The sequence below is a fragment of the Atractosteus spatula genome (assembly GCF_055471065.1).
Source record: "Atractosteus spatula isolate fAtrSpa1 chromosome 26 unlocalized genomic scaffold, fAtrSpa1.hap1 SUPER_26_unloc_1, whole genome shotgun sequence".
NCBI lineage: Eukaryota > Metazoa > Chordata > Actinopteri > Semionotiformes > Lepisosteidae > Atractosteus > Atractosteus spatula.
The window spans coordinates 2,518,114-2,545,894 of NW_028296644.1; the positions used below are offsets into that span (position 1 = coordinate 2,518,114).

The 27,781-nt window shown below is 42.7% G+C and overlaps 1 long non-coding RNA gene and 2 other non-coding genes across 3 annotated transcripts; all 3 read left to right on the forward strand.

Moving 5' to 3' along the window:
- The first annotated feature begins 9,066 nt into the window (after positions 1-9,066).
- Positions 9,067-12,164, forward strand: LOC148810633 (uncharacterized). Its single transcript, XR_016086614.1, has 4 exons — positions 9,067-9,209; positions 10,489-10,590; positions 10,678-10,787; positions 10,896-12,164. It is a non-coding gene; the product is annotated as an uncharacterized LOC148810633 (long non-coding RNA).
- A 1,036-nt stretch (positions 12,165-13,200) lies between these two features.
- Positions 13,201-13,342, forward strand: LOC148810634 (U4 spliceosomal RNA). Its single transcript, XR_016086744.1, has one exon. It is a non-coding gene; the product is annotated as a U4 spliceosomal RNA (small nuclear RNA).
- A 1,551-nt stretch (positions 13,343-14,893) lies between these two features.
- Positions 14,894-15,035, forward strand: LOC148810635 (U4 spliceosomal RNA). The gene has a single exon (XR_016086734.1). It is a non-coding gene; the product is annotated as a U4 spliceosomal RNA (small nuclear RNA).
- The last annotated feature ends 12,746 nt before the right edge of the window (positions 15,036-27,781 follow it).

Sequence of the window (27,781 nt, forward strand, 5' to 3'; positions counted from 1 at the left end):
GCATCGAGAAAAGCTTTTACATTACATTTTATATAGTTCCACCCCTCACGGCCCTAACGGAAAACGCACCTCTGGAGTTCTATGTCGCAGGCAACGGAGAAGATTATTTAGATTTAAACAACACGCTGCTCTATTTGACCTGTAAAATAACGGAAGCAGACGGTCGGGACATTGATGCGGCAGCCTGTGTGAGTCTGGTGAATTACCCCATCGCTGCCATCTTCAGCCAGGTTGACATCACCGTAGGAGACCGATTGATCAGCCACAGCAACAACTGCTATCCTTACAGAGCCTTTATAGAGTCTGTCCTGAACTACAGTGAAGAGACGCTGAAGACGCAGTATTCAACAGGGCTCTTTTACAAAGACACAGCCGGGCAACACGAGTCCACAATTTTGGACGGCCCCAATCAGGGGTTCCGAAAAAGAGCATCATACACGACGCAAAGCCGAAAACTGGAGCTCCTGGGTCACATTCACGCAGACCTGTTTTTTCAGGACAAACTACTACTGAATGGCGTAGACCTGAAAATAAAACAGAGATGCTTCCTGCTTAATGAACAATGTCGGAGAACACAAACTGAGCATACTCTCTGTATCTTTGTTTGTGAAAAGAGTCAGAGTGTCACCCGGGGTCAGACTGGGACACACCGAAGCACTCCTGACGGCCAACGCTAAATATCCCATAGACCGCGTGCAGATGAAAGTCTTCAGTCTGCCTGTAGGGAGCTGTGTGTGTGACCAAGAAAACCTCTTTCTCGGGCAGTTACCCAAAGTGGTAATTTTGGGGTTTGTGGACAACGCGGCATTCAGCGGCAGTTTTACACAAAACCCCTTCAATTTTAAACACTACAACGTTAACTTTCTGGCTCTCTACGCTGATGGTGAACAAATCCCCACTAAACCGCTTCAACCAGACTTCCAGACATTGCGTCCGTGAATATTTTAATCTGGTGGAAACATCCGGGAAGCGTCTGAAAGACAAACCACTTCTGGTGGACCGCGAGGAGTACGCGCACGGTTACACATTGTTCGCTTTCAATCTCAGCCCCGACGACCAGTGCACAGGTCATTATTCACTTATCAAAACAGGTAATCTGAGAGCTGAAATACGCTTCACGCAACCGCTACCCACTACAGTTAACATGGTTGTGTATGCACTGTTCGACAACGTGATAGAGCTTGATATGAGACGTCAAGTCATTTACGACTTCAGCTAAAAAGCACGGGAGGCCACACAACCTGCACATAAAGATGAACACCAAACAGCTGGAAGACATTCTAACCCGAGACCACTACACCTGAGACAGTTTTCTAGGCGTGTTCCCCAGTGATGCCCTACCGCGCGAGAGACTGGCGCGGCGCCCTCTGAGTTTAATAGTTAATACTCACCCACACGACCGCCCCGGTGAACACTGGCTTGCTATTTACTTACCCGATGACGGGGGAGCAGAATTTTCGACTCCTACGGATTTTCACCCGAAGCCTTTTTTCTTTCCCAAGAACATTATTGATTTCTTAAACAGAAATGCTAATTCCATATTTTACAACAACAGACAATTGCAAGATTCTTTTGCGGTGACCTGCGGTCTACATTGCGTCTTTTTTCTATACCATAGATGTAAAGGCTTATCTTTTAGAAACATTTTAGAACTTTATTCTACGAATGCAATCCAGAATGACCGCATGGTGGAAATGTTTCTGAAAAACAGACGCCGTGTGAGAAGGAGACCCCTGTACCCTTTTAAGCCATTTGAAAATACGAATGTTCAATTATGCGGGTGTTTACGACAATTTAAAACATGTCATAAATGTTAATCGACCGTCTAAAATAAAAATGAAATCGAACCATTTCATTGTCTGTGTGGTTATTATTTAAAAAAGAACACAAAACATGAATTAAAATCAATACAATATTTTTATTATACATTCGCGGTTATAGCACTCAAGCTTTTTTTAATACATGTTACATCCAAGCCATTTTATTACAAACATTTTTAACTATATTGCTCACGCTTTTTAATATACATTTCAAGTCATTTATCACAAACACACATACCCAGAGAAAAAATGTTACAAAGACAACCATGTGGGTCGAGGTATTAATGATTGTCTCCTTTCAGCGGTTATCTTAGAGACCGGGTCGACTGTCGACAACTCTACCGGTTGTTTTAAAGTTTTGACCGACGCTGCACACCCCAGCGGGGTAGCCTTGAGCTTTTCAAGTAGCTCTCGGTTACCAGCGTTGGCTAGCAGGGTGCCCGGCACGTTGATTTCTGCCATAGCCTCCATGAACACATCCCAACCTTTTGGCTTCTTACCGACCGCAACTGGTTGCTGCTGTGTGAGAGCCCTGACAAGATCAATCATGTGAGAGCCCTCAACAGGTGCCCCCTTGTACACAAATTTCCCTTTTTCATTCCAGGCTATTAATGGTTCATTGCGGACCATGGTCTTCAACAATATCTCTGCATTTCTCCGGAACCGCTGAGACACGCTGTCCAAAATATACCCAAAGTCAGCGTCGCTCGATGACGGCGGTTGTGCTAACGTGCGTGATAGCTCGGCGGGTGCATTTTCCGGTAGTACAACAGTTAAAGTCCCCTTTTCGGAAGTCTCCTGGCGTACTAATGTCAAATACCATTGTAACACCTGACTGTACAATTTCACTTTTTCATATTCGGCCAGATGTGAGTTCTGAAGAATGTCTCTCATTTCATCATCCAACCGGCAGGTTGTTATTTTTCTCACATCGCTTTCGAGCCCAGACTGCTCTCGGAGTCGATCGAGCTGTTTCTGAGGTACCAGGTACATTTTTTCAGCGTGCTCCATTATTGACGTTGTAGAAGCCCCGTAATCAATTGTACTGCAATACTCAATAGGGTCCAGATAAAACCGCCGGACTGGTTCACCAAGAGTCTCTTTCTTTTAAGAGAAAGACCCTTTCGACTCAAAGTCTTTATAAGCTTACGCTTTCTCTTCAGGGTCCCAAACTGCTTAGCAGATAACGGTATGTTCCCTTTCAAGGTATTCAAGGCGATTTCAGCTATGGCCTGTACAAGATCATTTGATTGGGTGCGGCTTTTACCAGAAAATGTAAGAGAGTCAGGTTTCTCCGAACGCGTGAAGACATGATGACGCCCCGAACGTGTTTTTTCGACTGAGTCTGTGGTTGCGAGATCACCGACTTTTAGATTATTTAAAAACATAAGCCGTGGGTACATCTGGGGGGAAAAGACCTGTTCGCAAGCGATAGTCATCTGGGGTGTCAGCATTTAAATCCACCAACCAGTAACTGAAAGGTTTTTTAGTAGCGTCATCGAACGCTTCCAAAAAAAATTTGGCTTTACCAGGGTACATCTGCCGGGACAGGGTTGTAATCTGTAGTTTATCTCTAGGGTTTTTAAACAGCACCATGTACTTTGTATTTAACGCTATGGTTCTACTTTTCCGGCCTTGACAAAACACATTTTGGACGATATACATGATGCTGAGGTTTTGGTGGTGTACGTATTTGGTAAAAGCTTTTTCTATCTCATTATTTTCACACGCAGACTCCATCAAATCATCAACTATAATCAAATTTACTCTACCCGGCAGCAGTAGCTGGTGGTCGGAAAACAACGTCGGTAGTCCTTCTATAAATTGAATGTATGGAAATTTCACAAGCAACTCAGCGTATAGAGGTTGCCAGCAGCTGTAACACCAGACTATGTTTTCGGGTTTACGAGTCATAACGGTATCACCATTCTCCAAGAGTTGTTTTATCAAATAACTTTTACCGCAATTCGAGGGTCCGGACAAAATGCATGAAAAAGGGTGTTTTAACCTGACATCCATCGTGTTAATATCCGTAGGGCAACAGTGTCAAATTTTCTTGCAGCACCTGCTTGTCGTACACCACCTTCTGGGTTTTCTGGGTCTCAATGCGCCAATCCTTTTTAACACGCACGATCATCGGCTGTTGAATAGAAATGTGTTTAAATTCCCGGCACTCTGCATAAGGGTTGACGCCATAGTCAAAAACCAAGTCCAGACTCTCAAAGTTAACTTTTTCACAATTGTTCACATTGAGCGTAATGCCTTTCACCTTTAAACAGGCTTTCCCGCCAGACAGCTTGTACCCGTACGACTTGGGTCCTGTTGACACAAACTCGGTGATGTGTTGTCCAGCATCGATTTCACTGGTCAGCTCACCCAAATAGTCACCCAGCCCCGGATTCCACTCACCCTCCCGGCTCACAAAGATAACGGAATCTGTGTCGTGGTACAGACAGCGGCCTTGCAAAGCATTTAGCAGGTTGTATAACTCCAAGTGGGCATAGGCGGTTGTAAAGCTAGCGATGAAAATGTTAGTGTTTGAATGGCCTGTATAGTGGTGTTCAGTGTGTTTCCACGTAACACAGGCTGTGTTTTCATTGATAAACTCGCAGGCTGACACCTCATGATATGGCGTAAATAAGTACCTGAACAATTCATCGGGGTTTCTCACGATGGTGGTCTGTGGTAAATTGTCTCTTTGCCCATACTTGCCCCACAAACGGTTCGAGGCAAGTTTTCAAAGCTGTCTTTTGGCTGGATTCCTTTTAATGTTGCCGGGGTCCAGCCGGACACCCTCTTTTTCATAATATTTGCTGATATATCTTTGTTGTTTCGTGACATCTGTACACCACTCTGGAAACCCCGAAGCTTCCTGTTTCCCTTTCAGATGCAGTTTGATGTAATCGGAAAAAAGATCATGTGAGGCCTTTTCGAAATGCCAAATTTCGTAAATTTTACACACTCTATACCCCAGATCTAAGGCCATCTGTAATTCAGGGGTGCACCAGACACCACTCAAGGTGCGATCTTCATCACTGTGCTCTCAGGGAGTGGTCTGTTTTGTTTCAGCACACGTACGACACAGTGTGAAAAACTGTTTTTTGTCAATTCTGGTTGGAAGAACTGGAAAGTACAAACGTCTGGGTGGGTAAACTTTCACCTTCGCTAAACCGAAATATTGTTTTAAATCTCCAAAGTTGTTATATATTATTCGGGGGTGCCCCAGTGGGTATTTTTTATTTTTGTTCACAAACGGATACAGACTGGTGAAATCATAGTAATGAATTTTTTCACCGGGCTGCGCTGTGTAATGCAAACAAATAGCATTTGTTCTCCCCCCAAAAAGCGAATCGCGCAGTTGCAGAGGCTCTGGTAACTGAGCAGGTGTTAGAAATTTACCCAAGTCTCCATTTTCAACAAGCATGTCTCTGAACTCGTGCTCCCACAAAACACGCACGTTAAAACCTCTCATTTTGAGAAAATTAATTTTCACCATCGTCTTTCTGTACAACCAACCAAAAGTAGTGTTTGTCAGCGGATTAAAATCGTTTTCACAATAACAAACGCTACAACCGTGAAAAAAGCAACCGTTGAACTCAAAGGCTGTCTGTACTCCGTCAATTACAGCATAACCATCCAGAAAATATGGTCCAACCTTGAACTCACTGGCCGTGGTTAACGCATGTTGGATTTTAACGGGCTCTGTGTGTACGATGTACATAAGCCACTGAATGCTGGGTGTAGAAAATCATTTTTGCTGGCGGTGGTAATTGTCATGGGGTAGCAACGCTATCGTCTCTTCCTGTAAGAACATAAGTCTGAACATGGCCATGCAGATACTAGCGATGGTCACAAACTGAAAGGGGTCGATGCACACAACGCAGGCCCCTGACTCAGTCACGCGTGTCTGTCTGGTCATATTCATGACCTTGTCCCAATACCTGACACAGCCTTCTCTTAGAATTGCCACATCCAACTTGTAGTAGCGTTTCAACTCTCTCTGTAAGTTAAAGACACTTCCCTTGCAATCTTCATACCAAACCAAAAACTCTGCTTTCTCGCTCGGCAGCATGTAGTTAACACCGTAACGTTCTGGCGGCGGCATCGGGCCAACATAATTTTGGTTTTCGGAAGTGATCATCAAGTGTGGAAAATGACCCTTACCCCCGGGGAACCCCATGGCTGCCGGCAGTTTGCTTAATTTCATAGGTAGAAAGCTTAGAGAATCAATAAATCTGATGTTCAGAGCTTTTACGGTCATACACATTATCTTACCACCCTGATTAATTAGTTCAACGTCCATCTTTTCATCTAACAACTGTCTGATTACTAGGTAATTGTCATATCCCTTGCCATTGTGCGATATGAACGTATTGTTTTTGAAACGTCTATCGATAAATTTACACACAAAATCCTTTAGACAAGTTTCACCATAGAATTCACAGCTTCGTTTATTGTCAATATGAAGGGCGTGGACGTAATTTGGTATGTGTGTCCCCGTTTCTTGCATGCATTCAAAGTCGAAAAAAATGTACTTGTTTGAAAGTCAGGGGTGTCGATCACGTTGTTACAACGCGAGCACAGTTTCTCTTTACATTTGTGACTTGCGAGGTTATAAACCCCACATTTCTCACAAAAGACCCTGCGCTCACACTTACCAACACCCGTCGCCGCATTCTGAAAGTGTCTCGCCAAACACTGAGAGCTACGACAAAAGACCTTACAGGCCGGGCAATTCTGAATTTCTGCATCAGTTTCGCAACACTGGGGATCTAAACAGGTTTTACAAGCTTTAACACAGGCGTGTGCGTTCTTGTGGCTATACGCCGCATGGCAGTTAGTGCAAAAATACGCCGCCCCCACAAAAGCTTTAATATTTAAAACCCCGTAAAAATGCTCTTCATGCAGTAGAACAAAAAGTATTTTAGAATTTGGTGGTGTGGGCCCCGTTGTAAAATATTTCCAATCACCCTGGTCGTGGTACAAAATTTTAATGACCACCTTTAAATGTTTTTCAAAAGCGGTAATGTATGACAAACTAATTTTCCGATTCTCTGGAAAACCCAACTCTTTGTGCATTCGTTTAGCGCCCTGTAACATTTCCCCATCGGTACAACCTTCATTCAACAAACCGTACACACTCCTGGCGAAACACAGATTACCCCCCGTGTAATGTAAGTCGATAAGGTGCGCTTTTTTCCGAGCAAGTACCCGGCTGTACAGAACAGATTTAAATCTTCGGCGGGCACCCCCCTGCATATTCCTAACTATCGTCACCACTAATCGGAGGCTGTCATCAGTGAGAACTTCTGTGTGGCTCTTTAAGAGGTCTGAGATGTGGCTTAAAAAATCGGCAGCATTTAATTCTCCGGGGTGTCTCCTGCGTGAGAACAAAGGTTTGTTAAAACCACCCGCAGTCAAACGCAGCTGTACAAAATCATTCGCCCCGATGTTTGGAGAAAGTTCATCCAATATTCTCTGGACTGCACCATGCACAGCGTCTATAGCCTGTACATACGAGGCTATTCTGTCAAGATTAACAAAACGAAATTCTTCATGGTGCTCTGTTGCTCTAAAATTATTATAAGACCTGTTATAACTACGTATACGCTCCAGGAAAACTAAGGGGTCTCTTTTCGCCCCTGCACCGCCACCAACCTGATTCAGATCGTTCAGCACAACCGGTTCTCGGTTTTCAAAGTTACCGACATCCTGTTCTGCTACAGCACCCCCGGGCATTAAGTTATTTTCTACCACTGCATTCTCATTGCGTGGTTCTGGCGGCCCTTAGGAAATCTGATGCCTCTCTCTGAATCTTTTGCGATGCAACAAACATGCTTTTGACAGTTTAATTCTTTTATTAATGTACAAACGCTTGATGTTGGCAAGCGGTCGGTCTTTTAAACACTTTTTAGACCGCATGTTTAGCCATTTATCCCTATGGGTCTTCGCCAATGAACCATGAAATAGCATTATCAGGTAATGAAATCCAGAGTTTAGAGTGGCATCCTCTTTAGAAAATACGTCTAAGAGGCTAGCAGCGTAAACCTGGATCGGCTTTGGAAACACGGAATGTACACGTGCTAAAGCGGCTCTTAGATTCTCTAAATCACGCTTTTTATCCACCTCATTAGTGCCCACCGTTGATACTAACTGTGTAATATACCGCACTGAATCTCGCACATCACCAAACACCAAGTCTCTAATTGCATTATTATTTCGCTCCAAAGGCTTGACACGTTTGGTTTTGGGCAGAGTATTAACAGCCGCCTTCGATGCGGTCACCACCTTAGGGTCCGACGTTTCCGCCACATTTGTTTCGCCGCTCGTCGATACAGCTGCTGAGTGAATAAATAAAAGACTTTTTAATACCACGCCAATGCTCCATATCTCAAAATCAGAAAACTACACTGTGATAAAAATAAAAGACTTTTCAACACAACAATCAATGCGTTCTAAACGGTCAAATTCAGAAAACTACGATAACTATGATAAAAACGCCACACATGTGGCGCATCCTTACACAAAGGGCTGCGGGTGAATGGAACAAGTTACCCAGACATGTTGTTACACCGGTTTCCTTTAAGACTGTGGTGGCGCTACTGGGTCAAGCGGCATGGTTAACGGCATATAGACCCATGGCACTTTAAAGGCTAAGCAGTTTTAAAATAAGGCTTTTTAACACCCCCAAACAAAAAACTACGCGAACTAGGATCTTTCAACGAATTAACATTCTAACAAAAGAAGTAACGGTTGCCGTAAGTGGATCATAACACATCTTGACCATGCTTAAATTATATTAACCTTTGGTTGTTGATTTGAGATGTTTTGAGCTCGTTGACCCCGTTAACGTGTTAGCGCGGCATCGCAGTTTATTTTTTGAAGGTTCGGGTTCTGCACGGAGAGGGAAAATACCATTAGTGAAAGAACTCAACACCGCAAATTACCAAAAAATAGAAAAACGGTGGGAATTTTTATTATAGACACGTTTAAATGGGCATGCTAAAAGAATGTTTTATATAATACCGACCTCTTCTCCCAGGCGATCTGATAATATGCTCCGCACCCTCTAGTATAACGTGAACATCTGCATGTGTCTCCACAAGGTTTTGCGGTGGTATTGTAAACCGAAACAAAGTTTTTTAAACGTGTAGCGACTTGTCCCTTCGCCCGCGTCTGTGGAATAGACACATACGTGTATTGGTGTGGAGAAAGTACCCCTGTGTCTTTAAGACTCACATGGTCGTAAAGCGTTATTCAAAACATTGTCGTAATTACTCACCAGTGTTGGGTTGTGCCGTAACTGGTCTTTTTAGAGCTGTTGTTTTCGGGGCTAATGGAAATGAATGGATACACACAGTCACGAACACATTACGGAACAACTCCCTGGTAATTCCATTATAATAATTCAATATTGCCTAGTATACAAATATTATACAACGTTTTGCAACTATAGCTAACATGAGACATGCACCGTGACGTTGTAATTTTCTCACAATAAGCCAGATATACATAACAGATATACGAGAGTCCTCGTCTTCGTCTATCAAATCGAACAGTGTTAAGTCTGTAAATAGACTATCTTCAGACTGTTGTAATTGATCGGTGTGATCCATTCTGACGAGTTAGTCGATAACGCGAGAGTGTAAGAATTGGAATCCATCCAAAACTTCGCCTGTTACACCGCTGGTACTTATACCCCAAACCGATAAACATTCTCTTCTAAGAAACACACATGGCCCCCCCATAAAACCATTAATCTTAGGTATCATTGGGCGTGCACGTACTGGTCTGTAGAAATTATTTTAAGAAACATTTTAGAAAACGTTTTACACCGTTATAATGTTAAAATCTATATTATTTTAAGACATACAACAGTGTCTAAATTTCATAGCGGTTAATACGTGGTGAAAATGTGCCTCGGTGTCTGTGTTTGATTCACCAACAGACCACTAAGAATATTATTAAGCAAAATGTTTTTTATTAACGGTAACGCTATAAGAAAATGTATCTATTCTTTATAGCGACGTGTTCACAAACCAAGCTTGACGTTTTGAGGTTTTATTTTTTTGGGATGCGATGTTAAGAACATTTCTGCGTGAAATACATGTGGTGATTGTAAATTAGAAAACTTTACATGAATATAAAATGTATATACAAAACAGCATTTAAAACAAATGAAAAACTATAACTCCTATATCCGTCCGTTTATTGTCACTGTTAATTGTACCCGCTTAAAATTTAAAAATTTTATAAACTTTCACGCTGAGGTCAATTTTAACCCCCCACCCCAACTCTGCATTCCAGAGCCTTTAACTACCGTGACGCCGACCCCCCACCAAAAATATCTCTAATACGTGATTTTAAAACTTTAAGATCAATCCGTTAAAGTATAAAGAACAACACCCCATCATTTGTTGCCTGTTAATACCTTAAAGACTTTTACGCTTGTGGTGTGTGGAAGTTTATTTCAAACTTTCAAAAAAAGCTGTCGCGAATGTGTTATTAAAAATAAGTTGTGTCTTATTACATTATTTTAAAAACTTTAAGACCAACCCCGCGTGTTTAAAATTTCTTTTCTGGGCAAACACATCATTTGTGTTTGTGTTGTGTGTTAATACTTTTAAAGTTTAAAACTTATAAACTGATAAGTGAATACTTTTCGCAGCGCGCCCCTGGAGCTGTCAGACACCACCCGTTGTTGGGAGCTGCGAAGATGGCTTCTTTGTGTGGAGAAACACCGGGGTCCGCTGCTCTACAAAGTGAAGAGGTAGGTGGCTAAAATATTTTTTCTGATCGTGGAATTGTTGTATCGGCGCTTAGTGTATGTCATTTTAATACTTGGTCTTCTTTTTAGCAAAAACCCGACCCCTGTGACGGGGTGACAGCGGCGGGCGTGTGAGTTCATATGGGGTACCAGATATTGAAGAACTGCCGGGTGTTAGCGATGATACCTCGCTACAAATGGTAAATATTAACGAAAAACTTTAGCTCAAAAGTGCGTTAAATGCTCGATATTTTAGGTACAAAGCATTTCTATTTTGTTAAGCCTTCCTTTTCTTTTTCCTTTAATAGAATAAAGAGGAAGTCGACGGGTCAATCTTCAGACTACCAGCACAACTGAATGTTTCGTGTCTATGCTTGTGTGTTCGACCAAATGTTAATAAAGCTGATGCCCAACCAGGTTTAGCTAACGATGTCCCTAATGAGCCCGATGTTATGGCCCAGATTGTGAAAGCAGTAGTTTATTGCATCTTCAAACACTGTTTAAAGGGGGTTCTGGTTGATGACTGCCCGGCCTGTTTGATTGACCATCCCGGTCAGCGGGGTCACACACCTGTCTGTCGGGTACACAGATGGGTTTGAAGATGTGACGGTTGCCGCTTTAGAAATTTATAAGTCTCTCAATTTAGCCCGAATTTTATCGGCTGTTCTGTACACCACCAGGTGTCTGGGTTTGTACACCATTACAAATGACACTGAGCGGGACATAAAACAGTTGCTGAAAAACATAATTGACGACCGCTCCCCATACGTGCATGTACACACCATACTTGAACAGCTGGATGAAAAATTAGTAGCCGTGACTTTTGATGCGTTGCAAAAGAAACACTATTCTTATTTTTACAGACGCAAAAAAAAAGATCTATGTAAAATGTGAATACAGCTTTCACTCTGTTTTACAGACCCGGGTGTGCCATCGTCCGAAGAATGAAGAATTTCGAATGTATACGTCTGAATTCTTACTAAGAGTGCTTTACACACTTCTCTCTACAAAGCCTGATATGCAAAACAAAGAGTCGAATGCTAATGTCCTTAAATTTGTTAAAGAGATAGATGTGTATGTCAAGAACTTGAATGAAATTATTGCGGATCTGATGTTTTCAGATCAGAAACAGAAGCCTGGGGGGTTCTACAGTGTGTATTCCAAAATACAGTGTGTTTTGCACAGAACCTGTGGTAACACCATCCCGCTGATTACGCAGGCAAATTTTTTTGCTCTGTTAGATCGGATCGCCCAGTGTGGTTCGCATGGCTTTAGACATGGGGAGCGGAAGGGGGTTATGAATGCTTTTTCAGATGCCTCAAAGTTTCTCAGCAATGTTGGGGTGGTGGTTACGCGTACTGAACTAATTTTCCGCACCAACATTTAATTGTTGAATGCAAACAGGAGCCGGTAACGCATTTGTACTGCGATGTTTCTGTGTTTGAAACCTACTGTTGAAATAAAGCGGTTCACATTTCACATACTTGCAAACAGGAGTCTGTAACTTGTGTAAAAAGTGTACTGCGCTGTTTCTGTGTTTGAAAACCCACTGTTGAAATAAAGCGGTTCACATTTCACATGGTGTTTGTCCTGCGAGTTCTTTCCGTGAGACTTTACGCAGTCAGTGTGTGTGTGTTTGCTTACAACCCTGATGCCTCTGAGACACGGCTTGTGCAGCGTATAAGCACCCCGGCCACCCGACCGCGGCTGGTGCCTCTCACACCCCGGGATCTCGCGGCCATCACCAGACTCCCCGCGCCGCCGTAACTACCCGATTCCCTAGGGTTATAATAGAGCGCACTCAACCCCGCTGCAGACATGGTCCCCTTCCAAACCAATACACACTTTCACACACCTAAAGCGAGGGATGCGCCGCCTTGGGGCTTTTGGACCCTGAGGCTCCGGACCGACCGGCCAGGGAGGGGAAGGCGGGAGTTCCGACCCTTAACGACACACCATTGGCTCCTTAGGGGGCGTGACATGCACACATAACAACACGCCATTGGCTGGCAAGGGGGCGGGACATCCACCCACAGCGGACTCCCATTGGCTGGAAAAAGGGTGCGTGGTACCTGTCAAAAGTTTGACAAAAAATGTCGCTTTATACTATTACTACTGTTTCCTCCAGCGGTATAGTATTGCAGTGAGACAGCACGATGCCTGCAAGACTATGTCACGCTAAACGCCACAGATTGTGTTTGTCCGTTCGTGTCAGTCGTCCTGCAGCTACGAGGAGTGGGACACCAACATGCTGCAATGCTTTCAGGACGTTAGGATTTGTTTGTGCAACATCCGAGAAGAGTACTTGTGGCTTGAATGTGAACTGTACGTGGCCGCCCCCTTTCCTCTGTAGTGCATGAGTTCCTCCCGGCATGCCCTTCGTCATTGTTCTGTCATCTTGTATTTAAAGGGTTGTATTTCTGCTGCTGAAAATAAGCAACGGTTTTCTCACAACGCCCTTTGTTCCCGACGGAGACCTTGTCTGTCATGAAATTCTTCAAAACCTCGAGCTATAAGAAGAAGAAGACAAATATGAAGCGTTACAGCAACGACATGCCATGAGATGATTGATAACGATTTCCATAGGATCCCCGCTGTTGCCTGGAAACCGGCAGCTTTGCACAGCGGCAGTACCGTAGCATGTGAGGTTTAGCCGAGGCGCGATTATTGCTAGTTGAAAACTTTTCCCAATACCCCGCTTCCGCCGGTTTGCAATACAATCGGCGAAAGCAATTTTTGACAGTCTCGTCAGAGACTGAGCAAGGTGTTTAAAGACAGATTTTGTCATGGTGACATCATGGTAGAAAGAAACGAGCTTGTTTCTTCTCAACAGAAACGTTCTTTAGCTGTTTCAGCATTATGCAGGGAACAGCATCTGTCGAGATCACTTTTGAGACAGCGCGAAACGCCGTGTGTTGTCAGTTTGATTTCATATTGCTCGTAGCGGCGCCTGGCTTTGGTCTGTCAAACGATAGATTGCGCTTTTTCATGCTGCATCGTCGGCACGAGTGGAGCTTTTTAAACGTCTGTACTTACTGCGCCCCATAAGAAATCATTTGTCCCCGTTCAAAAGAGATTGTGCGATGTCCTGCAGCGTTCGCAAAGCAAACCTTTGACAGTTTGAAAAGAGGAATTTATTCTGCTTCCTGTGCTTGCAGTAGTTAAAAGTTGAACGTCTTTACACGATCAGCTGCAGTTTTCAGTGGGCTGGCTTTGTCAAATGGCTTGGAAAAACGCACTGTGTTTCGGCTTGGGAAATATCCTGCATGTTTTCTGTGTGTATAGCTTCTTTTAACGTATACAGAATTCATTCAAAATCATTGATTTCTCCAATTAACAGGGGGCCCTTTTTGAACCTGCGAGAAGCAGTCTTTCAATGTAACAGATTTACTCCGGGGAAAGGCATCATGACATTAAGAGTTGCTCAAGCTTTCAGCACCCATATCGGACTGCGTGTATGCAGACATCTCTCAGATTCCCCTGTGAGTTTCTCCCTAAATTCCGTTTTGCAGCCTCTTTCAAAAGGCTTCGCTTTGCTAGTCACATTCCTAGGCTCATGACAGCATTTGAAAACATTCGCCACTGAGTTGGCTAGGAATTGAACCCAAATCAACTGCTTGGAAGGCACCTATGCTCACCACTATACCACCAACGCACACCTGCTGGATCCTTGCAGGACACCACCAGAGCATGCTCACGATATTGGACGCTGTCTCCGGGACGTGCTGATTCCACACATCGTGAATAAATCATGATATTGTTAGTTATTGTAGCTAGACGTTCAAATGAGTTTCATGGCCAGATGGACGGTTTCCTCCAGCGGTATAGTATTGCAGTGAGACAGCACGATGCCTGCAAGACTATGTCACGCTAAACGCCACAGATTGTGTTTGTCCGTTCGTGTCAGTCGTATTGCAGCTACGGAAAGTGGGACACAAACATGCTGCAATGCTTTCAGGACGTTAGGATTTGTTTGTGCAACATCTGAGGAGAGTACTTGTGGCTTGAATGTGAACTGTACGTGCCCGCCCCCTTTCCTCTGTAGTGCATGAGTTCCTCCCGGCATGCCCTTCGTCATTGTTCTGTCATCTTGTATTTAAAGGGTTGTATTTCTGCTGCTGAAAATAAGCAACGGTTTTCTCACAATGCCCTTTGTTCCCGATGGAGACCTTGTCTGTCATGAAATTCTTCAAAAATCTCAAGCTATAAGAAGAAGACGACAAATATGAAGCGTTACAGCAACGACATGCCATGAGATGATTGATAACGATTTCCATAGGATCCCTGCGGTTGCCTGGCAACTGTCAGCTTTGCGCAGTGGCAGTACCGTAGCATGTGAGGTTTAGCCGAGGCGCGATTATTGCTAGTTGAAAACTTTTCCCAATACCCCGCTTCCGCCGGTTTGCAATACAATCGGCGAAAGCAATTTTTGACAGTCTCGTCAGAGACTGAGCAAGGTGTTTAAAGACAGATTTTGTCATGGTGACATCATGGTAGAAAGAAACGAGCTTGTTTCTTCTCAACAGAAACGCTCTTTAGCTGTTTCAGCGTTATGCAGGGAGCAGCGTCTATCGAGATTACTTTTGAGACAGCGCGAAACGCAGTGTGTCGTCAGTTTGATTTCATATTGCTCGTAGCAACGCCCGGCTTTTGTCTGTCAAACGTTAGGATGGGCTTCTTCATGCTGCATCGTCGGCATGAGTGGAGCTTTTTAAACGTCTGTACTTACTGCGCCCCATAAGAAATCATTTGTCCCCGTTCAAAAGAGATTGTGCGATGTCCTGCAGCGTTCGCAAAGCAAACCTTTGACAGTTTGAAAAGAGGAATTTATTCTGCTTCCTGTGCTTGCAGTAGTAACAAACAAAGTTGAACGTCTTTACACGATCTGCTGCAGTTTTTAGTGGGGGGCTTTGTCAAATGGCTTGGAAAAACGCACTGTGTTTCGGCTCGGGAAACATCCTGCATGTTTTCTGTGTGTATAGCTGTCTTTTAACGCATACAGAATTCATTCGAAATCATTGATTTCTCCATTTAACAGGGGGCCCTTTTTGAACCTGCGAGAAGCAGTCTTTCAATGTAACAGATTTACTCCGGGGAAAGGCCCCAGTGGACAAAAGACGTATAATATAAGTCTATTAAAAGCATACCTTATACGTCTAAATGTGGTCCTCAATTCGTCTAGAATGAAATTCTAATATACGTCTTTTGTTATATGTCAATTATACGTCTATGATTAGATGTTCATTATACATAAATGGTTGGAGTTCTATTATACGGATAAATTCAGAGGACTATTATACATGTAACCGGGTGGTTACGGAGTGGATATTTGAAATCTGACACTGAAATTGGTAGCTGTCGCTTTAAGACACACATGTATGAGTGACGTCAGTGTGCCAGTAATTGTGGAAGTGGACATCGTAAAGTTGAGTGTGGTGTGTGGCTATGGGTGATGTGATATTCTTTGCGTCTCGGATTAGACGAGATTAAAGGAAATTGCCACTACCGTATTTTTTTCTTTGTCTTTGTTATATTAGTAGCACTTTGTGCAACCTGGTGTGTGTATATCTCCATGTATATCTATGTGAATCTTTCGGGTTAAAGGTTATACTGCATCCAATCTAAGTTCTGTTACAGAAAATAATACAACCACTCATTTTTATGATTTCATGCAGATCCAGAATAAAAAGAATCCCCATTTAAGTTTATTGTAGCACGGTGTGTTCTTTCCCAGGCTACATTAAAAACGTGTTTGCGTTTGTTTGGATGCATTTGTTTGGGTGCTATATTATGTATTTTTCATATATAAGATATAATGATGTGTTCCTGCTTAGACATTGCACAACTTTAAAAGCTATTAAAACAGGTTTCGACAGTTAAAAACCACTTTTTATGCGCGAAACACGGGTGATTTTTCTTCTTCCTGATCAGCTTAGAAATCTGTGTACCCTGTAAGGCTTTTACTACTTAATTAAACGTTTAAAATACACGTTTCGAATAGAAAAAATCATATTCTTTTGGCTTCCTGGTATGTAGAACAAATCAGCAGGTCTTTTGTTCCCCAATCAGATGATCACCACAATTCACACTCAACCACATCACAGATCTGCCACACACGCCTCGGGACAGTGACATCACTGTCTTTCATATGAATCCTTTCATATGGAAACATTTTGAGACTGCGCTTAACAATCTTAGGAAGATCACAAAACAAGCCTGTTAGCCTGGTTTTTGCCTCAAAAAATCACTCCCGAGAAAGTGAAGTACTGTAGCATTAACTAGCAAAGGTGTTTCGCAGACGTAGGCATAGTACGTAATTCAGGCTTTATGAACTCTAATAATTAATAACCCTAATTAATTGAATCCCAGGTGTGAGTTCATAAAGCCTGAATTACGTACTATGCCTATGTCTGCGAAACACCTGATCATCTACTCTAAAGACTTCAGTGCATTGTGTATATTCTAATCGCAGTGGGGGCAGGGTGTGTGGGGACAGGTTTGGTTGAAATTGCATTGGGGATCTGTGTTCTTCACACCTGAAACATTTTCTCTGAAAGCATTTTCTTCCCAGTTTAGCTGATCTTTTGCTGCCTACACATGCTTACACAGCTCCCTAGGTAAATGATCATACTTGACTGAGAAAGCTTTAGAGAACTTAACATTTTTATTATCAACAATATGTAAATACGACGTTTACATTGGCGTTATTAATTTTTCACTTGAGTGTATGGAGGAGTGTCAGCTGTCAATGAGAGCAGACCCCCCCCTCTTAGGCTGGGCAAACGATTTTTTTTAATTTTTAAAAAAGAAATAAAAATTAGATATAATGATATAAACATTTACTGCAATACATTTACTTTGGTGGGTAGCCTTGTCAGCTTGCAACATTTTGGCTGTGAATCCTTCTTCAGATGTGAGGGTCTTCAGCTCAAAATGAAATGCTTGGAGTTTGTAACGTAGGGCGTGCTGAACAAGTTAAACTTTAATGCAGGGAAAATGTATTTCCCAGAATCTATACTTATTCTTATGGAAGCCTGTTTCCGCCAGGGAGTAAAAAAAAATTTGCTCTGGTATTCTCTCCGATGCAGTGCAGTTAAAAAAATATTTCTGATGCTGTTCCTAAATTAATATTGTTTATGACCATCAGAAGCTTTATGCTTCTTTTCTTTTTTCCGATGGATTGAACAGGGAGAGGCATTTCATAATGTACTTTTCACTGATGAAACAACAGTGGCTCTGGAACAGTTTTCAACCATGTTGTTTTATAAAAAGGGGAGATATGTGAACAAGCAGAACCCAAAACATCCACCGAAAGTTAGCCTATTCTTTTCTGAGAAGAGAAGATGGGATGGAAAGTGTCCGCGGTCATTTAATTAGTATTAAAATTTGCACTGATCCCCTTGCGAAGATATGGACATAAGAATATTTGTGCGTGGTCCAAAAAATGGCATAAAAACGACAAAGTGAAGGCTGTGAAAACATTCACAATGTACTTTATACACAAAGGAAGTGTTCTCTTACCTCTAGGAGGTTTCTTGAAAATGCTACAGGTGTACCAAAATTATTTTTGAACTTCAAGCTAACTTTACCCTGTTTTCATTCAGGTAAGGGTCAACTATATACACGATACTGCTGACAGCAGGAAAATTCCTATACAGATGCAGCCATTTAAAACGCGTGAGGTACACCACGGTACCATGCAGTGGGCGTGTCGCATCCTAACGCGGCATGACGCAGTATCACGCGTCATATGACGTCATATCGGAAAGTATCCGGAATCACGTTGTAAAACCGCCAGGAGGAGCCAATAAAGCTCAACCTCTCATGTACAGCATTTGAGCTTTTAAATTTAAACTGTGTATTACAGCATGTTAATCATCAGTCATTAAGAAGTTGGTATATTTTATGAAAGCATTATTGCTCAGTTGGGCAAAAGTGCACAACCTACCTTTATCATAAATATTTTAATTATGCAGAAATATTTTATGCATCAAAGCCTTTACCGAAGATATTACTAATAGTATTAATAATGAATGACCTTGGACAAGCATTATGCTTTTCCACATTAATTGTAACCATCATTTTAAATGAAAAGACTTTATTTTTTCATCGACAAAAAGTAACACCACAGCATTTTGTTGATCTAACTAACAAGGACGGGACATTAGCTAGCCAAAAGGATAAAGGAACAAATTACTTTTTTTGTTTATTTCTTTAGCACATTTATTTGAACATTTCCATCGATTGTACAAGCATTGAAAAACTGTCCAATCCCTAGTTCGTCTGGCATTTTCTTTTAGTATAACAGACATAAAAACTCCCTTGCTTTTAACAGAGCGTTTCATAATTTCTAACAACGAAAATTATTTAAACTGCGACACCTATCATTCAACCAGAGCTCAAAACATCACAAGGATCCTCAAGAGCACAACAAAGACTGTATTAAAAGATTCAGGTGGGTAGCTGCGTCAGCATGCGTAGGCTGCAAAGGAACAAGTAATAGGTTTATTCCATGCTGAAAAAAAGAAGAAAGAGAACACAACGTTTCGGCCGTGGAGCCTTCTTCAGGTGTCGCCTGAAGAAGGCTCCACGGCCGAAACGTTGTGTTCTCTTTCTTCTTTTTTTCAGCATGGAATAAACCTATTACTTGTTCCTGTATTAAAAGATACTTGTATCAGATACATTAGAATCCAAGCTTTTTTATTTACGCTTTCTTATCTATGCTAAGAATTAGTCTTTAAAATTTATCACACAGTAAAAAGTCAAATTTCTGGGGCGTCCGTATACCAGAGATTAGGGTACCGCTTCAGAGATGTCAGCTAGTCAGATTCCAGGACTGGAATTATCTGTTTTATAATCGAGAATATGTAAAGAATATATCTAAATGTATCTATATAGCTGGTAGTATTACTGTATTTCACTTTCTTTGTAAACACGTTTTGTTAACACCCGAATCACAGGTGGATTCTGTTTTTTGGCCTGTTATGGTCTGTAGCTCAAATCCTGCTTAACTAAAAATTAGACACAAGAAGAGTATTATTGGACAATGTTGTGAGGCTCTGGCGGAATTTCTCTGTAAACTGAAGAGTTATAGAGGAGACAGGTTGTGTATCGCTTCTTTTGATACTTGTAAAAAAAACATTTTGTGTTGTGTTAATGCGACACGGAAGATAATGTGGTGTATTGGTCGTTAGTGAAGAGATTTTATCATTTAATCTCTTTACTGGGCACATTTTAATCCACTTAGTATTGAATATTTATATGGAATTTTACCACTAAAGGGAAATTTTAGTTGTTAAGCATAAAACGCAGAGGAGCATAATGAAGGTCATAAAGTTCATAAACGATATTAATTTAGGAATATTAACATATTATGTAAACTGTATGTTGCTGTTATTGGTATTTTAAAGAAAAAATACACACCAATACTCAATTTCTCCTACAGTATATTGACATTCTTTATATTTCAAAATAACACGTTCGTACTGTACTGTATGTACAGTACACAGCGGTACCGCAGGTTGAACTGTAGGGCACAAATCCACCCGAACCCAAAAGCCCAACATATTAATGTGCATTCGCCTGGCATCACTCTTTGCGGGAGTGCTGGCTGTGACTAAACCGGTTTCACAGGTATTTTCAAAGTAGAAGGCAGCGAGTCTTCCAGCGAAAGACACCTCCCCCTCCTTCAAAACCCCTTTTTTGCTTACACTAGTAGTTCTTAAGTACAGTACAGTACAGCGGCGAGGTCAGGTGGCAGTTTGTGGTGTCGCGGTCGCTCCGTGGGGCAGTTCTCCAAGCAGTGCATGGCCAGCTGGAGGCCGCCAAGCAGTGACCTAGCCGCTGGAGGGCACCTGCCACCCTCGGCACAGCACCCCGTCCCTCACCTCCAAGGCCTCCCACAGTGCACAGAGTGCCTTACAGGCCCAGGTGACACCCGCCACTGCCACCTCCGCTTCCCGCTCCGGTCAACCCACACACCCCAGACACCTCCCGCTCCACCCACCGCGAGACTGATTCATTTCCCCTGCCTCACCAACTCTCACCGGCCCAAGTCAAGGCAACCACCCACCTGCTGCAACCAGTCCAACCCCAGGATACAGTCCTCGTGGACTGGGGCAAGGTAGAAGGGGTGTTTCACCCTCGCAGCCCCAAAGTGCATGGTGAGCGCCCTGGGGGTCCGGCTGCCTCGGTGCCTTGCAGGACACCAGGCCGGAGCAGGGTGATGGTCGAACCGGTGTCGACGAGGGCCTGGCAGGGTCTGCCCTCGATGAGGCAGGGAAGAAATAAGCCCTGGCTGTGGCCAACCCTTCCCACAACAGGCAGGGTGAAGCACTCCTTCTGGCTTTCCGGAGCGGGGGTAGCGTCACTCAAGGGCGGCCTTCCCCCCTTTAGGCCGCCCCGCTCCCATTTCCCGACGGCCTCCAGAGTCCCCAGGGCTCCTGCGCCTGGCACTCTTGGGCGATGTGCCCCCTCTCCCCACAGCGGTGGCAGATGACCCGCCGTTGTCGCTCCCCCGGTGTCGCCGCGCTGGCCGTCTCCTCCGCCCCATCTGATTCCCCGTGAGCCCCTCCTCTCCTCTCCTCGAATACAGCATCAACCTGCTCAGCCAGAGCCAGGGCCTGCTCCAAGAGGACCGGCGCAGCCAGCATCACGTGGCGCTGCACCTCAGTCGGCGTCAGGGCCCAGAGAAACACCTTGAGCGTTATCTCCCGGTGGGCCTCCTCCGGGAGAGTAGGGTAACCCTGGCAGGCTAAGTAGGCCATGTCTGCAGCGACTGGACCCAGTGGCTCTCCCGCTAGGCAGCAGCGTTGGGTCAACCTTGCCCACAGCAGTCCCAGCGCCTCCCCTCTCCTGCCAAAACGCCTCCGGATGGCCGTTGCCAACGCTGCGTAGTTGTACCGCTGGTCCCTGGGTACATCCAGCAACGCCTGGCAGGCCTTCCCCTCCAGGACGGCGGCGAGGTGGCCCACCATCTCCACCTGAGACCAGCCGTTTGCCCAGTCCGCCATCTGGATCTGGGCCTCAAACATCTGCTATGGGTTCTACCCATTATAACGGCTCGGTCTCACCAGCGGAGGCTGGAGCAGGGGTGGCGGGCTGGACCCCGCTGGTCTGGCGTCTCCTTCCTGCCACACGGCCTGAGGCGACCTGGGAAAGGGCCCCCTTTCCGCTGAGTAGGTCACCGTGTGGTAGCCCTGATAAGGGCTGTGGCCACTGGCGGTGCTGAGGGGTCGTCCTGGCCCCTGGCGGCTGCTGCTTGCCCCCAATAGGCGCATTGGGGGTCACTCGGCTGCTGGGTGAACCGGCGCTTCTCTGAGTCCGACATCATCGGCCGTTCACTGTCCATCCTCCCGCTTCTGACACCAATGTAATGAATTTGGGTTCGTTGAGGACAAACACAGAGACTCAAACTTGTGGAGTTTGCGCTTTATTTCTTCTCCGTCACCACCCGCCAGCAGCACTCCCGCGCCCAGACGAGAGAGAGACACAAGACAAGCCCGCCAAGAGCACGGGCCCGAGAGAGAGACAGAGAGAGAGACACCAAGGGGTGCGGAACCAGGGAACTATTTACATGGAAAAGGGGCAATATCCCCAGACTGTACACCCGTTTCACTGTTATCTGGATACCTCTTGGGGGATATCCTCTATATCCTCTTGGGGGGAATATCCTCTTTGGGATTGGGGGGCATATTCTAACAACAAGTGATTATAAGACGATCTGTCAAAGTGCGATGAAATACAATATGCTGGACAGTGTAGCGGCAAGGCTTATTAAAATACAGGAATTAAGTTTTCTGCTCCCTTTCCCAAATGAGGCCCCATCTGTCTCTTCATCTTTGTGGTGCAGCCACAGAGAAACTATTCATGCAGGCTGATTTAAAGATGTTTTCTTTTGATAAGGGACAGCTCCCAAATGGGGGTGCACTTAGCTAAGCCTGGCTATCATGATTAATGGTCATCCATTGGCGTCTATCTGTCTAGGGAGTGCCAGATGGACATCTGGACTGCATCCCTGTCAGGAGTAAGTGACTCATATCTCACCTTGATCAACCAATCAGGAACTGGTAGGGCTGAGTAACCCACGTGGGTCTCTGATGCCCATGAAACTTTCAGCCAATGAACGAGCTGAAGTTCCTCCAGGTAAAAACAGGCAACACAGAGAAATTCAAGAGACTATTCTAAAGAGAATTCTAAGGAGAATTCCAGAGGTGCGAAAGAATTCCAGGGCAGGACGGCCCAGGAGCAGAAAGGCTCCCAAGGGGAGGACATTCTCGCAGCGCGCCTCCTGACCATCCTAAAACTCAGCCCGGACAACCACGGAATGGCCAGTGTGTCCGAGTGCCAGAACTTTCCTTTGTTCTAAGAGTCGAGAGCGGAGGTTGCCACAAGTAACCAGAGGATCCACCCGAGGTTAGCATCAGCAGCAAGCCTTGTGAACAGGTCAGAACTGTGGACAGCTGAATCAGTATTCAGAACTAGCGCTTCATCAGGAACGAACCGGTCCTCTTCCTGACTTGCTGGGATCCACAGTCATCTTTTCTCCTGTGCACAAACTTCGCTAGTTAAAGCCAACACTAACCAGCTGGTGTTCAGAGCACATCGCAGGAACTTCTCGCAAGCCGCACAGCACAGCCTGGCACCGAGCCAGAGAGCGCGGATTGGACAGCAACAAGCCTGCAACTGTTTCTTTGTGCCCACAGGAGATCTGAATCCCCAGAGATTGGATGAGTATTCAACTTCACTGCATTACAGCTCGAGAATTCAATTGTTATCCCAACCAGTTGATATCAATTTAATTCCTAAGGGTTATGTACTTGTTTTGAGTATCTAATGTAGAAGTTGTAACCAAGTTCAATCACGAAACGGTCTAAATGAATGATATACCGAACGTATGTCCTCTTGATATGTGTAACTCTTTGTAACTGAATGAATATATATCTTTTGTATTCTGATAACCCTCACAATAAGATCTGTTGGGTTTACATGCATATTCTATGTATTAATAAATGTATCCTCGAGTATTAGTACCTGTGTGTGTGCGTTGTTTGAGTTATATCGCATGGTTGAATTCTAAGGCCATTAAAAGAATCAATTTTGTGATTTACTGCCACAATTAATAATTGTCCCAGTAAATGCCCAAACCCCTACAGAACTGGTGCCTCGTGAGAGCACACTACAACAGTATGCTTCTTAAAGTGCTTTACGGGATAACAACAATAACAACAACAATTTTACAAGTCCTGGGAGGAAGAATATCATCAATATTAATAATAATAAACTTTATTTTATATAGCGCCTTTAAAGGTGGCTTTTAAAAAAAAAAAAACTTTTTTTAAATGCATTTGCATACAGAGCAGTGTTTACTTGAACATGGAGATGCCATACTGAATAATTTCTGCACACAACCATTGCAGCTGAATTTGCATCATTTGGCAGGGCTATGATTCATACAAGTGGTGGTGGATTTGGAGACAAAATGTATTTACATTGGGTTGCTGTAAGTGGAGCACTAATAAGCCCAAAGCTCTACTTATTATTTTACAAGAGAATGCACCTGACAAGCTGGACAGTATGCTTCTCAAAGCACTTTACAGGATAACAACAACAATAACAACAACAATTTACAAGTTATGGGAGGAAAAATATGATCAATGTTAATAATAATAATAAACTTTATTTTATATAGCGCCTTTAAAGGTGACTCCTCAAAGCGCTTTACAGGATAACAGCCGATGAAACAACAGTGGCTGGGGGTTGAAAATACCTGTGAAACTGGTTTGTTTACAATGTACTGCAGACACAGAGTGTTACACCAACGCATTAGCATGTTAAAGTGATTCCATTGAGGAGCCGGGCGCGATAATTGTTTTGTTCCTTGATATCTGATCTGCAAGGCCATTTGGCTGCAGCGAATGTGAATTCTGTCTGAAAAAATAAAAGTATTTTAATCAAGATTCCCTTATAAAATTAATGTGAAACAAAACAAAAACTACAAATAAGATACAATCTACAGACATTCATAACATAAACATATCTTAAAACATTGACATATATTGTTAAATTATTACTTTAAATATATACTTTAAGTTACTGAAACGGACAATTAATAAAATCGTTGCAATTTTGTTCTTGTTTGGAGGTGGGGATATTCTGACAACAATTGATTTAAAGACAATCTGTCAAAGTGCAATGAAATACAATATTACGGGGGTACCTTTAAAAATAAAGTTTATTATTAATTTACTGGACAGAGAGGTGAACATCATTATGCAGAAGACAAAGATAACGATTTATGTTGCATTGCCAGATTGTGAATCAATAAAAATATTAAATTAAACACGGGTTTGCGATTTAAATGGAAATGGGGGTGACGGGAACTCTTAATCTAAATAAAAATAAAATAAATAAAACAGGTTTCGATAGTTAATAACCACTTTTTATGTGCGAAACACGGGTGATTTTTCTTCCTCCTGATCAGTTTAGAAATCTGTGTATGCTGTAAGGTTTTTACTTCCTAATTTAACTTTTAAAATACGCGTTTCCAATAGAAGCAGCATATGCTCAAGTCTTCCTGCTATGTAGAACAAATCAGCAAGTTTTTTTTCTCCAATCAGAGGGGTGTCAGATGGTGTCAGCCAATCACCATTCTGAAGCCTACCGTAATCTCTGGTATAAAGGGTAGTCCAGAATGCTGTCGCATTTTCATTTTAGGAAATTATGAAACGCTCGGTTAAAAACAGAGGAGATTGTCCGTTATAGTGGACATAAAAACAAGAGTTTGTTGCGGCGTTATTGGAAACCCAATTTTAACACAAATCGCCGGCATTATATCCTAGAAGACACAGAAAGAAAATGCAGACGAACTAGGGATTGGACAGTTTCCAAGTGCTTGTACAATCGATGGAAATGTTCGAATAAATATGCAAAAGAAATAAAAAAATCATTTATTCCTTTATCATATTGGCTAGCTAATGTCCTCTCTTTGCTAGTTACCTGTGGCTGTGTTTCTGCGTTGCGTAGCAACGAGTGACTATATTCTCAGGCGGAGGAACGTAAACAGCTTAATTTTCGTGTTAAATAATTTTTTTAAAATTAAAATTCAATCTATACAGCAATCGTATATTTGGGGACAGTTTCATAAAACTTTGATGCTTAAAATGTTTAGGGAGAAATGGAAAACTGGTGTGTATTTTTTCTTTAAATTACCAAGACCAACCCTATACAATACAGTTTACATACAGTAATATGTTTATGTTCCTTAATTAATATCGTTTAAGACCTTCAGATGCGTTATGCTCCTCTTCTTTTTATGCTCAGCTACTAAAATTTCCCTTTAGTGGTAAAATTCCATATAAATATTCAATACTAAGCGGATTAAAACGTGCACAGTAAAGAGATTAAATGATTAAATCTTTTCACTACCGACCAATGCACCACGAGTGCCCCTGCTGGTCATTTTGGCCAGCCAATCACTTACTGCGGTAGACTGCGGTGGCTTGTGGGTAGTTGCGTCCGTTATGGGTTTGTACCGTGCATTTTGAATGGCTGCATCTGTACTTTACTCAGCAGCGTCTTAAAAACAGCACCCATTGTGTTCGAAACTATTTTTTTTACACAGAGGACTGACACAGCTTCGCATTGTGAATCTGTTTTTCTAAGAAAACGTGTCCGTTGGGGGGAGGTGGAGTGTCTGTCATTGGAAGACTTGCCCTGTTCTACTTTGAAAATACCTATGAAACTGGTTTGTTTTTAAACAATGTAGACACAGAGAGTCAGGCAGTGGAGTGAAATTTGGCACAGCCAGCACTCTAAGAGCGAGAGAGAGAGATGCAAAAACCGTGCAGCACCAGGAGAATGCACAACATTAATGTAGGGCTTTCAGGCTCACGTGGATTTGCGCCCTACACTCTGCGGTACTGCTGTGTACATACAGTACAAACACGTTGTGATATTTAGAAATTTTAAAACAATATTTGCCATTTTAGTTTTTCAAAGAAATGTTTATTTGTTAAAAGAAAACTCATGGTGATAGGGGGGTTTGAACACCCAACCTCAAGGTTACAAATCAGCCACTTAAACTATCATGCCACCAAGGCAAGTCATGGGATATCTTCTGAAACAGCCATACACATATCAATGGAAAGTCTTATACTACTGTTTGTGCAACACGATATGGATATAGTTATACCATTATTAATTTATTTGGATACGCGAATCCATATTATATTTTCTATTAATCAAATTCTAAAAGTATGCTTTTGTTTAATTCGATAACGAGCGTATTCACAGAAAAGGTTCAAACGATCACTTTTCACAAAGTATATAAACGTACAGAAATATGGTCAGAAGGAGCACGTAAAAACGTTTCGAAATAACCACATGTAAGACTTTGATGCTTAAAATGTTTAGGGAGAAATGAAACACTAGTCTGCATTTTTTCTTTAAACTACCAAGACCAGCCATATACAGTACAGTTTACATACAGTAATATGTTTATGTTCCTAAATTAATATCTTTTATGAGCAGTGAAAGGCATGGTGAATAGGAGATTCTCAAGAGTTACTTTGTATGATTGGAAATGAATGTGTAATTGGGTCAACGAAATGCTGTGGTGTTACTTTTTGCCAATGAAAAAATAAAGTCTTTTCGTTTACAAAGACGGTTACAAAGAATGTGGACCGGGGTAATACTTTGAGTTTACAGCTTGTCCAAGGTCATTCATTATTAATACTATTAGTAATATCTTCGGTAAAGACTTTGATGCATAAAATATTTCTGCATAATTAAAATATTTATGATAAAGGTAGTAGGTTGTGTACTTTTGTCCAACTGAGCAATCTTGCTTTCATAAAATATACCAACTTTTTAATGTATAATGATTAAAATACTCTAATACACAGTTTAAATTTAAAAGTCTAAAGAGTATACACTTTAAATTCTTAATTGAATAAAGATCGTCCCTCAGCAGTGATTGGGATTTGAAATGGAGTGTTTTCTGGTGACAGATCAAATGCTGTATATGAGAGGTTAAACTTTATTAGCTCCACCTGGCAGTTTTGCAAGGTGTTTCTGGATACTATTAACATAATCTCATTTGCATACGGTACAGCTCGGTATGACGCAAAATGATGCGTTATGATGCGACACGCCCACAGCGTTGTACCGCAGCATACCCCGCTTGTTTTGAATG